Here is an 11,616-nt window from a genome sequence, read left to right on the forward strand (position 1 = left end):
TAATTAGATAAATCAAATTGCTGCTGTTGCAGTTAGTAAACCTTCTCTGCTCCCAAGGTCGAGTGGTTCCTATGTCTACTGAGGTAGTTCTTCTCGTTTGCGGACATGCCGCACAGTTGCCACAGGGGTGGTGTCCCGTCACTGGTGGCATATTCCAAACAGTGCCCACTTGATGGATAGGCTTGGGTGGAGGTCTGGTATGTACAAGTCTGTCTCTCAGACTCGTCGCTCTTTTGAATGCAAATAGTGGTTGCGGAAGGGAATCTTCTCCTGTATTCAGGATCCTCCAATGTTTGCGGACAATGCGTTGTATGGCGTTGGATCTTGTGCTAAAAGTGTTGACATAAGTAAGCCTGTCGTTCTTGGTCTTGGGGACCGGTGGTTCCAACAAGGATTCCCTATTATTGTTAGCCGCTCTTTTTCTTGAGCGCCGGATCAGTTTCTTGGGGTAGTTCCGTTCAGCCAGTTTAGATGTCAGATCATCTGAATATTTGACCGTGTCCTCCTTGTTGGTGCAGTTCCGCTGCACTCGCAGAAACTGTCCATATGGGAGATTGTCCCGTAAAGATTTAGGGTGACAACTGGTATATTGCAATAGAGAATTGCGAGCCATTGGTTTTCTGTACAGCTCGGACTTCAGGCCCTGTGGTGTGATCGTAATTAACAGGTCCAGGAAAGCCAAGGATTGTCGGCTGTTCTCCAAGGTGAATCGTAGGAACGGGTTCTGCTCGTTGAGCCAGTTATGGAAGTCATGGAGGGATTGTTCATCGCCACGCCAAATCACAAGGATATCGTCGATATACCTCTTCCAAGTGCATATCGATTCCAAAAATGGGTTCGTATTGATGAGAACCAGGTCTTGTTCGAACTTGTGCATGTACAGATTCGCCAGGGACGGAGCAAAAACGCTGCCCATGCTCGTCCCAGACGTCTGCAGATAGAACTGGCCTTCGAACTCAAAGAAGTTCTCTTTCATGGCAATCGTTGCCAGGTTCATCACTAGTGGAATGGGTGTTATTGATTCCCACGTAAGATTACCCAACAAAGACTCAATCGCCTCAAGTGTCTCGTTTTGGGGGATGGAAGTATACAGTGACTCCACATCGAAGGATACCAGGTGGTCAGTCAAGATGTTGAAATCAAGCTCTGGTAGTAGTCTGAGGAGGTCTTTGGTGTCCTGCAAATAGGTCGGCATCCGTTTTACCAACGGCCTCAGGAAGAAGTCTACAAATGAAGATAGAGGCTCCAAAAGAGATCCGATGCCCGAAATAATGGGTCTGCCAGGTGGTGGTCTTCTGGACTTGTGAATTTTGGGCAGGACATAGAAGTAAGGGGTCACGGGGTTCTGGGTAGTCAGATAGGCTGCTTCTTTGTTGGTGATCCAGCCTTCAGCCAGTGCCTCCTCCACGAGATGCCCAATAGTCGTTTTTAAGCGAGACGTGGGGTCGGCCGTCAGAAGCTTATAGGACCGTGTGTCTCCCAGCTGCTGTAAACACTCTTCTCTATAGGTCGACATATCTAGAAGTACTGTCGCCCCACCCTTATCCGCTGGTTTGATAATGATGGAACAGTCATTAGTCAGATCTTTTAATGCTTCCTGCTCCGGTTTGGAGATATTCACAAATGGATTGTGAGGCTGTTTGAACAGTTCTTGGATGTCGTGTTGCACGGCTTCTTCAAAGGTAACTACTTTGGCCGGAACCATCGCTGTAAGTGGACTAAAAGTGGATGGTTTTTTGAGTCCTGTGTTTTCTAGGAGACTTTCAGGTGGATCTGTCTTCGAGAAGAAGAAGTGTAGTCTTACTTTCCGGAAGAATTTCGACATCTCGATCTGTGTCAAGAAAGGATCGCCTGTGTTTGTACTCACAAAACCTAGGCCACGATTCAGTACCTTTTCTTCCATTGGTGTTAAATCGTGTGAACTGAGATTAACTACGAGGCTGGTCCCGTGCTCTGGCCCGCTTGGTCCTGCGGGATCTGCTTGCCGCTCCGTAGTCCCATCGCCTGTGGGGGGACATTACCGATAGTGATGTACATTTTTTGATGGTACTAACATGGAGAGACCATGATTATATTTCGTCAATTGGGGGATTTTCTCTTTATCTTTGGCGAATGACAAATGAGACATAACAATTAACAACACCACAGCTCTGGAAACACTCTTACTGTTGGTATCACGGTATATATATGTTGAATACACTGAATCCAGTCCATTTGCGGGCATTACGATAGGTTAACGGCCCCCCCACGCGTGGGTAGTCTTTCTGGGCACCCACCTTGGATGTGCTTCTGTAATTGCCTGACACTGCTTTTTTGACACTGACCCTGTATACATTTTTCTGCACTACAGAGCGGTGCTTCATTTTCCTGAGCTGTTTGCCAGGTGAGGTGAGGCGTTTTCCCTTACAAATTAAGGTGAGACATTGATTATTTTAACAATGTGGGACACTCTAAGGTAGCTTTGACCTAGAGGTAGTATCATAAATACTGACAAATTGTGTCTTGGGATAGCCTTAACTAATGTGAGTGCTATTTTATTGTGTTTTTCATTACATGTGGATTCGCTGGCTATATCAAAAATGGACACTCACAGGAGAAAAATGGAAGTGTACAGGTGACACTTTGTATGTTTGTATAATGTCCTATTTTCACTTATTATTTATTTAGCAGTAGCAACTAAGTTAATGGGTCCTGAGGAAGCGGATGGTAACACTTGACCAATAACCGCAGAAACATGTCGACCAGATAGCCCAGTCAGAAGGTATTTGCTTGAACCACCTGACTTACTTGCACTTTATTTTTAACCTTGGAGGTGCGTAACGCCAGAATAAAATATAATTGTATGCACCATCCAATCTTATACTTTTCAATTTTCACACTTTTATTTTTGTGCACTGCTCACAGTTACGACAACTCAATCCACCAGACATCCATCCATCACTCTTCTTCTCCAATATTGATCTATGGTGATAGAGTGGTGGTTATACTACTGTGGAGTAGACCACATGATGTACTGGGCGCCCACTATCGCGTAACTGATGGACATTTTTCCACAGTGGTTTACTGTCCAATCTGTCTTCCATCTCTAGAGGAATAACAGACACATAGCCAGCTACACATAGCATGTTTTGAATTCTCTGTCAGACCCACAGTTATTTTTTGTTTTTCTGTATGCTACTACGGGGGATATAACTGTGCCATGGTCTTAAAACACACCCCTTGAACCCCAGAATAATTGTTAGTTGATTGTAGTTCCGGAGCAGCTGAGGCTGCGGGTTCGATTTCGCGAGAAGTGTGATTAGTATATCACCGCCCACCCCTCATTGGAGGTTGTGGCTACATAGTCTTTGTTGATTGTTCAGTGTTAAGGCATAGACAGAGCACCCCGTTGTTCCTATCGGCCCTGGTGACTGGTTCTGTCGGTTCCACGATGGCATCCATTTTAGGCTTGGCATTCGATGAAGCCGAAATACAATCTATACTAAATGACAACCCCAGCATGCTGGATAATTTATCCAAACCTCAGGATAGTAGTCAGGATGGCTGGCCCAAGATTCTGACTTTGAAGAAAAGTCATTCTCGAACATGCATCCACGGTATCACCATGGCTGAATATCTTAGAGGAAACGGTGCACCAACGGGATTGATTGTAGTCAATTCACCGAGACTATTTTTAGACGACCCGGATTTCCTAAGAGACTGGTACCTCATAGCATGGAAGTGCACCAGGGACTGGCTGGTGCTGATAATCAAGACCGCGAAAAAAGCCGCGGATAAAATAATGATCGAGATCCAGCTCCTAGAAGGCCAAATCAAAGCTACCCTAACTGGCAAAATCTTTACTAAACAGCAAGATGAGAATAATAAAACCAACAAGGACTTCAAAGACAATATTCTCTTCTCCAAACTAGAGAAGTGCAAGAAGGATTTAGAGAAGTTCTCCAAGGAGAAAGTCTACCCCTACACCAATGCGAATTATGTTCCGACGCCATTTAATCGCAATGGGAGAACTGGAGGCTCGACTTACGGAACATCCTCATCTGAGAACTCGACTGACTCCGACTCCTCCAACCAAGGCAATCCAGCGACAAAACCAAGAGGAAGAGGTCAGTGGAAGAACAGAGGAGGACAGGGTTACAATCAGGGCCAATTTAACCCCTGGTGGCCACCTAATCCTTGGATGCAAGGTCCACCTCAGATCCCACAACAGATGGGACCTTTTGGTCCTGGACCATACTATCCGGGTCCCAATGTGCCTTTTTTAGGGTTTGGCCGAGGGAGGTCGCGTGGACGACGCCGGACGGCACAAGGACAGGGACAAGTACAGTGGAACGTCCCCCCACAGGCGATGGGACTACGGAGCGGCAAGCAGATCCCGCAGGACCAAGCGGGCCAGAGCACGGGACCAGCCTCGTAGTTAATCTCAGTTCACACGATTTAACACCAATGGAAGAAAAGGTACTGAATCGTGGCCTAGGTTTTGTGAGTACAAACACAGGCGATCCTTTCTTGACACAGATCGAGATGTCGAAATTCTTCCGGAAAGTAAGACTACACTTCTTCTTCTCGAAGACAGATCCACCTGAAAGTCTCCTAGAAAACACAGGACTCAAAAAACCATCCACTTTTAGTCCACTTACAGCGATGGTTCCGGCCAAAGTAGTTACCTTTGAAGAAGCCGTGCAACACGACATCCAAGAACTGTTCAAACAGCCTCACAATCCATTTGTGAATATCTCCAAACCGGAGCAGGAAGCATTAAAAGATCTGACTAATGACTGTTCCATCATTATCAAACCAGCGGATAAGGGTGGGGCGACAGTACTTCTAGATATGTCGACCTATAGAGAAGAGTGTTTACAGCAGCTGGGAGACACACGGTCCTATAAGCTTCTGACGGCCGACCCCACGTCTCGCTTAAAAACGACTATTGGGCATCTCGTGGAGGAGGCACTGGCTGAAGGCTGGATCACCAACAAAGAAGCAGCCTATCTGACTACCCAGAACCCCGTGACCCCTTACTTCTATGTCCTGCCCAAAATTCACAAGTCCAGAAGACCACCACCTGGCAGACCCATTATTTCGGGCATCGGATCTCTTTTGGAGCCTCTATCTTCATTTGTAGACTTCTTCCTGAGGCCGTTGGTAAAACGGATGCCGACCTATTTGCAGGACACCAAAGACCTCCTCAGACTACTACCAGAGCTTGATTTCAACATCTTGACTGACCACCTGGTATCCTTCGATGTGGAGTCACTGTATACTTCCATCCCCCAAAACGAGACACTTGAGGCGATTGAGTCTTTGTTGGGTAATCTTACGTGGGAATCAATAACACCCATTCCACTAGTGATGAACCTGGCAACGATTGCCATGAAAGAGAACTTCTTTGAGTTCGAAGGCCAGTTCTATCTGCAGACGTCTGGGACGAGCATGGGCAGCGTTTTTGCTCCGTCCCTGGCGAATCTGTACATGCACAAGTTCGAACAAGACCTGGTTCTCATCAATACGAACCCATTTTTGGAATCGATATGCACTTGGAAGAGGTATATCGACGATATCCTTGTGATTTGGCGTGGCGATGAACAATCCCTCCATGACTTCCATAACTGGCTCAACGAGCAGAACCCGTTCCTACGATTCACCTTGGAGAACAGCCGACAATCCTTGGCTTTCCTGGACCTGTTAATTACGATCACACCACAGGGCCTGAAGTCCGAGCTGTACAGAAAACCAATGGCTCGCAATTCTCTATTGCAATATACCAGTTGTCACCCTAAATCTTTACGGGACAATCTCCCATATGGACAGTTTCTGCGAGTGCAGCGGAACTGCACCAACAAGGAGGACACGGTCAAATATTCAGATGATCTGACATCTAAACTGGCTGAACGGAACTACCCCAAGAAACTGATCCGGCGCTCAAGAAAAAGAGCGGCTAACAATAATAGGGAATCCTTGTTGGAACCACCGGTCCCCAAGACCAAGAACGACAGGCTTACTTATGTCAACACTTTTAGCACAAGATACAACGCATTGTCCGCAAACATTGGAGGATCCTGAATACAGGAGAAGATTCCCTTCCGCAACCACTATTTGCATTCAAAAGAGCGACGAGTCTGAGAGACAGACTTGTACATACCAGACCTCCACCCAAGCCTATCCATCAAGTGGGCACTGTTTGGAATATGCCACCAGTGACGGGACACCACCCCTGTGGCAACTGTGCGGCATGTCCGCAAACGAGAAGAACTACCTCAGTAGACATAGGAACCACTCGACCTTGGGAGCAGAGAAGGTTTACTAACTGCAACAGCAGCAATTTGATTTATCTAATTACCTGCCCTTGCGCCTTGAGATATGTTGGCATGACCACCCGTAAGGTGAAGACTAGGATTTCAGAACACAAGAGCACAATAAGATGCCAAAAGCAGTCAACAAGACTGACCAATCACTTCATTCAAGTGGGGCACAGACCCACGGATTTTGAGTGGACGGTGTTAGAACAACCCAACATTCCCAACCAAATTACGGATATATCCAGACACTTGTTCAGAATCGAACAAAAATGGGTCTATAAGCTTAACTGCGATAAGAACGGGCTCAACGAAGACATCCCGTGGATGACACTGTAGACACTCCAGGAATGCATGTACTCTGATAAGTCTGTCTGGCTGGCCATCATCTGCTATCCTGAGTTAGGTCCTGCCCACGAGACATGGAACAGAGCCTACTCAGTGGTTATCCTCTATAGTAACAACAATGATTGAACCCCTAACTTAGGATGCATCCATATCCTTACTCCCCCGTGGGGCGTGCAGACACCTCTGGTCGCGCACTCTCGGGCGGGGAGCCCCACCATGAATTAAAATCAGAAAATATTAGGAAGTTAATATTAGAACTGAAGACCTGTTCATCACACTAATAATCGCTATGTGTGTTGGCCGTTCACATACAGGGGACTTAATGATACCACATTAAGAGAGAACACGAGCTCGAACACCACTGCGTCTTTTTGCAACCAGGGAGCCTCCGTGCGATTATAGATGGGAATACATCACCATGTCATTGGTGTTGATATCTGACTGAAGAGTATTATAAACTGAGCCTGAATATAGGTATGACTAGATCCATGCCCCTCGGTGTGGTGGTCATTGACGGGTCATCATGTCTAATGACTGGCTGAATCGAGCGCGATCGTGAAGCCTTTTCAAAAAACTACATTTCCCTATTCTGTAGTTTTTTGAACACACTCGCGCGCAGAAACGCTCGTTGTTACCCATGCGGACTACACTTCCCATGAGTATCTGTAGTTCTGGCCTCTGCGCGCATGACCTGATGCGCAGGCACAGAATCAATAAGGAAGTGCACGTCGTCGTACACGGCACCTCCCCAAACAGCCCGGCCGGCTGTCAGAAGTACCGACGGATAGGTAAGGCAGCAGGAGGGGCTTCATTTAACTCCTTGATAGACCAGCAGCGCGCGTTATATGCCGCTTGCCTGAATGGGTGGGAGCGCTCCTGTCACTCGGTCTTAGCCTTATTTAAGCGAGCGACATTACCGATAGTGATGTACATTTTTTGATGGTACTAACATGGAGAGACCATGATTGTATTTCGTCAATTGGGGGATTTTCTCTTTATCTTTGGCGAATGACAAATGAGACATAACAATTAACAACACCACAGCTCTGGAAACACTCTTACTGTTGGTATCACGGTATATATATGTTGAATACACTGAATCCAGTCCATTTGCGGGCATTACGATAGGTTAACGGGCCCCCCACGCGTGGGTAGTCTTTCTGGGCACCCACCTTGGATGTGCTTCTGTAATTGCCTGACACTGCTTTTTTGACACTGACCCTGTATACATTTTTCTGCACTACAGAGCGGTGCTTCATTTTCCTGAGCTGTTTGCCAGGTGAGGTGAGGCGTTTTCCCTTACAAATTAAGGTGAGACATTGATTATTTTAACAATGTGGGACACTCTAAGGTAGCTTTGACCTAGAGGTAGTATCATAAATACTGACAAATTGTGTCTTGGGATAGCCTTAACTAATGTGAGTGCTATTTTATTGTGTTTTTCATTACATGTGGATTCGCTGGCTATATCAAAAATGGACACTCACAGGAGAAAAATGGAAGTGTACAGGTGACACTTTGTATGTTTGTATAATGTCCTATTTTCACTTATTATTTATTTAGCAGTAGCAACTAAGTTAATGGGTCCTGAGGAAGCGGATGGTAACACTTGACCAATAACCGCAGAAACATGTCGACCAGATAGCCCAGTCAGAAGGTATTTGCTTGAACCACCTGACTTACTTGCACTTTATTTTTAACCTTGGAGGTGCGTAACGCCAGAATAAAATATAATTGTATGCACCATCCAATCTTATACTTTTCAATTTTCACACTTTTATTTTTGTGCACTGCTCACAGTTACGACAACTCAATCCACCAGACATCCATCCATCACTCTTCTTCTCCAATATTGATCTATGGTGATAGAGTGGTGGTTATACTACTGTGGAGTAGACCACATGATGTACTGGGCGCCCACTATCGCGTAACTGATGGACATTTTTCCACAGTGGTTTACTGTCCAATCTGTCTTCCATCTCTAGAGGAATAACAGACACATAGCCAGCTACACATAGCATGTTTTGAATTCTCTGTCAGACCCACAGTTATTTTTTGTTTTTCTGTATGCTACTACGGGGGATATAACTGTGCCATGGTCTTAAAACACACCCCTTGAACCCCAGAATAATTGTTAGTTGATTGTACACTTACACCTACAACAGAAACCTTTTTCTTTCACTTTATTTTTTTGTAATTCCATCTGCCATATAATATTTTGTCTCACTGACAAAGTATTAACATTTCTTCAAACCTCGTGCAAAATAAAAAAAAATCTACTATATTGGTTCTAATCTCTTCCCCCTTTGGCTATTATTGAATATTTGGTTTAAAATATTTCAAAGATACATCGTAAATAGTGACCAGTTACATCCGACACTGTTGCCATAATTAGTGCTGAAGCTGCCAAGATCAGCCACGGAGCCGTTATACTACATCTCTTCTCTGATTTCTTTTCATTGATTTCATGATTTTATTCATTAAAGAAATAAAAGAATAGTGTAAACTAACCCTCTGTGTCTACAAAATTGTTCAATTTTTCCTAAGATTAGTATATTGCTGCCAATGAACTACACATTTATTTGCCAGAACATTACAAATTTGTTCAAATATATTGTATATTTAAGTTACTAGAAGGCAGACCAAGATCATTTCTCGGTTTGGCTCAAGCAGCATGCATTCATGCCAAATCTTTTGAAACAATCTGAATAATTTGAAAGAGTTGGCTTTGCGCTTGGAACAAACAGAGGGGTATACAAGTGTTATGCATACCATTATCGCTTGAGGTTTAAGTTTTTTCCCATGCTAATGAATGATCGGCTATTTTCATTGGTGGAACTATTCAATCAGAGTTTTGTCTTCACTACAAACCCTTTTGTAGTTTGACATTTGTTATAACCACGTCTGTGCATCCAGCTACTTTCCCTGACTGAAATAAGTAATACATTTTTCAGTAATTCAGTAAGTCTTACTTTTTTAACGCCCCATTACACGATTTATTGCATCAATACATTCTAGCAGAGAAATGTAACAAAGGGTTAATGAAAGTTTGAAAGCATATCATAGTAAAGTATTTGTTTTTTCTTTGAAAGGAGGTGCATGGAAATAAGTAAAACTATCAACATCATAAATAACAAATGTGTGCTTTGTTAGTACAGCAGTGTCCTCTGCCAGCATGTAACTGCCTATTCAGGCACATACTAGATTCTTCCTGTTTGAATGTATCTAACTGAGCTGCTTTCAAACCTGTAAAGTCAATTGCATCTGAAATGGAAATAATAAATTGCATTGGCACATCATGCAGTTCCTCTGAAAGGAAAGCTAGGGAAGTCTCAGGGGAGGGAGAGGAACAGATAAATACATACACGTGTGCCTTCTATTGTTAGGGTGGTCCTGGCACACAGGAGACGCTTACCTGCTAGCAGGGGTGAATGAGAAGTCGATGTTGCGCTGTGTCTTGGGGTTCGGGTTCTGGTGGCCTCAATGCTTTGGTCCTGTTTTGGGGAGTTCTCAAGGGAAAGCTGGAAGGAGACACCGATCAGGCTCTGCAAAACAGGAAGTCACACAGCACCATGTTTGGGGTGAGATGTCCTCCTCACTAAGCCCAATCCAACTTAGCCACTGCTTTAGTGCATCTAATGTGATTCTTCCGGGAAACGGCCACTACAACGAAGCCGTTTCCACGAAATCATTAACCACGCATGCAGTACAACGCATGCGTGGTTACCAGGAAAGCCTTTACCACGCATACCTTTACTACGAGGTTTGTAGTAAAGGCATATGTGGTAAAGGAAAAAAGTAAAAAAAGGGGGGGGTTTGGGGGGTCTCCCCCCAATAAAAAAACTCACCTGAAGTCACGTCGATATGCAGAAAATCAGGGTTGTATAAGAGAAATCGAAAATAAACTTCCGTTTTCTCTTAACGACGTATGACGTCACCACGCATGTATTCGAGTTAAAGGTTATGCGTGTTAAACGAATTCCGTTGTAACGCATGCGTGGTAAAGGCATGCGTTGCAACGGAATTCGTTGTAACGTCATACATTCGATTCTTCCCAATGGAAAAAAGCAAAGTCACTTCTGGATTATAAGATGTATTTCCAGGTCATTGAAGGGTATTTTAAGTATTGCAAGATTCTAACCTGGAGCGTTGCAATGCTTCCTTGTAACTTTTGTCTGGTGGGTTCCACGCTGCAAAATTTGTGCCCTCTTGTATTTATATTTTCTGCTTGCCTTTCCCCTTTTTGTTCCTCATTTGCCATTTACTAGTAGTCCTTAATTCGTCTTGCTTGCTCCTGGTTGCTCTGTTATCCTCCCTCTCCACTTGTGTGCTATTGTTGTTGTCAATTTTGTTTGCCTCTGGCTATTTTAATCCTGTTGGTGGTTTTATCATGGAGGCACTCTACAGCTGCATGTCACAAGTCAATGGTTGGCAAAGTGACCTCCAAAGAATATTGCCCAATCTTTAAGTGTAGAACATATTACAAGTACAGAATCTAGTATCACGTTCAGCCTGAGATCTATTCTATATCGCCCTGTGCCACTGCTGCATACTTCACTTGCCCCCGCTGCACATCAACCTGTGCCCCATAAAATCACCAACGCCTTCATTGTAAATCAGATTGCACCCTCTGCTGTTCATTCCCCTCTTCCCCTTTATACACACAATTAGTATCCCTGAACTGCATGTCACTCAATCCTGCCTCTATGTACAAAATCTTGTGCTCTCCTGAGGCTTATTACAGAGGCGGACCACTCAATGCTCTTATAGGATACATTAGCCTTTGCTTTCATGGTAAAGTTCACCCTCTTTCCTGTTGTACATCAGCATGTGCTCCTAGGTGCACATCACCATGCGCTGCTGTTCTGCACATGGATCAGTGCTCCCCTGAAGTGCTCACCAGAGCGCATCACCCTGTCCTACCCTGATGCACATCACCTTCTGCCCACTGATGCCCATGTTCTGAATGAAT

At 44.6% G+C, this 11,616-nt stretch overlaps 1 protein-coding gene across 2 annotated transcripts in view; it reads right to left on the reverse strand.

Moving 5' to 3' along the window:
• The window catches only part of ADCY3 (adenylate cyclase 3), a 519,000-nt gene extending 508,402 nt beyond the window's left edge, over window positions 1-10,598 (reverse strand). The window contains exons 1-2 of one of the 2 annotated variants that reach the window (XM_078649931.1): window positions 10,493-10,598; window positions 10,060-10,189 (exon numbers count right to left, since the gene is read on the reverse strand). The gene's annotated coding sequence lies outside the window, so the exon portion shown is untranslated. Of the gene's footprint in view, window positions 1-10,059; window positions 10,230-10,492 lie in introns of those variants that run through there. The other variant, XM_078649932.1, reaches the window with a different exon arrangement.
• Between the last annotated feature and the right edge of the window lie 1,018 nt (window positions 10,599-11,616).

The sequence above is a fragment of the Lissotriton helveticus genome, chromosome 6, assembly GCF_964261635.1.
Source record: "Lissotriton helveticus chromosome 6, aLisHel1.1, whole genome shotgun sequence".
In the NCBI taxonomy this organism is placed as follows: domain Eukaryota; kingdom Metazoa; phylum Chordata; class Amphibia; order Caudata; family Salamandridae; genus Lissotriton; species Lissotriton helveticus.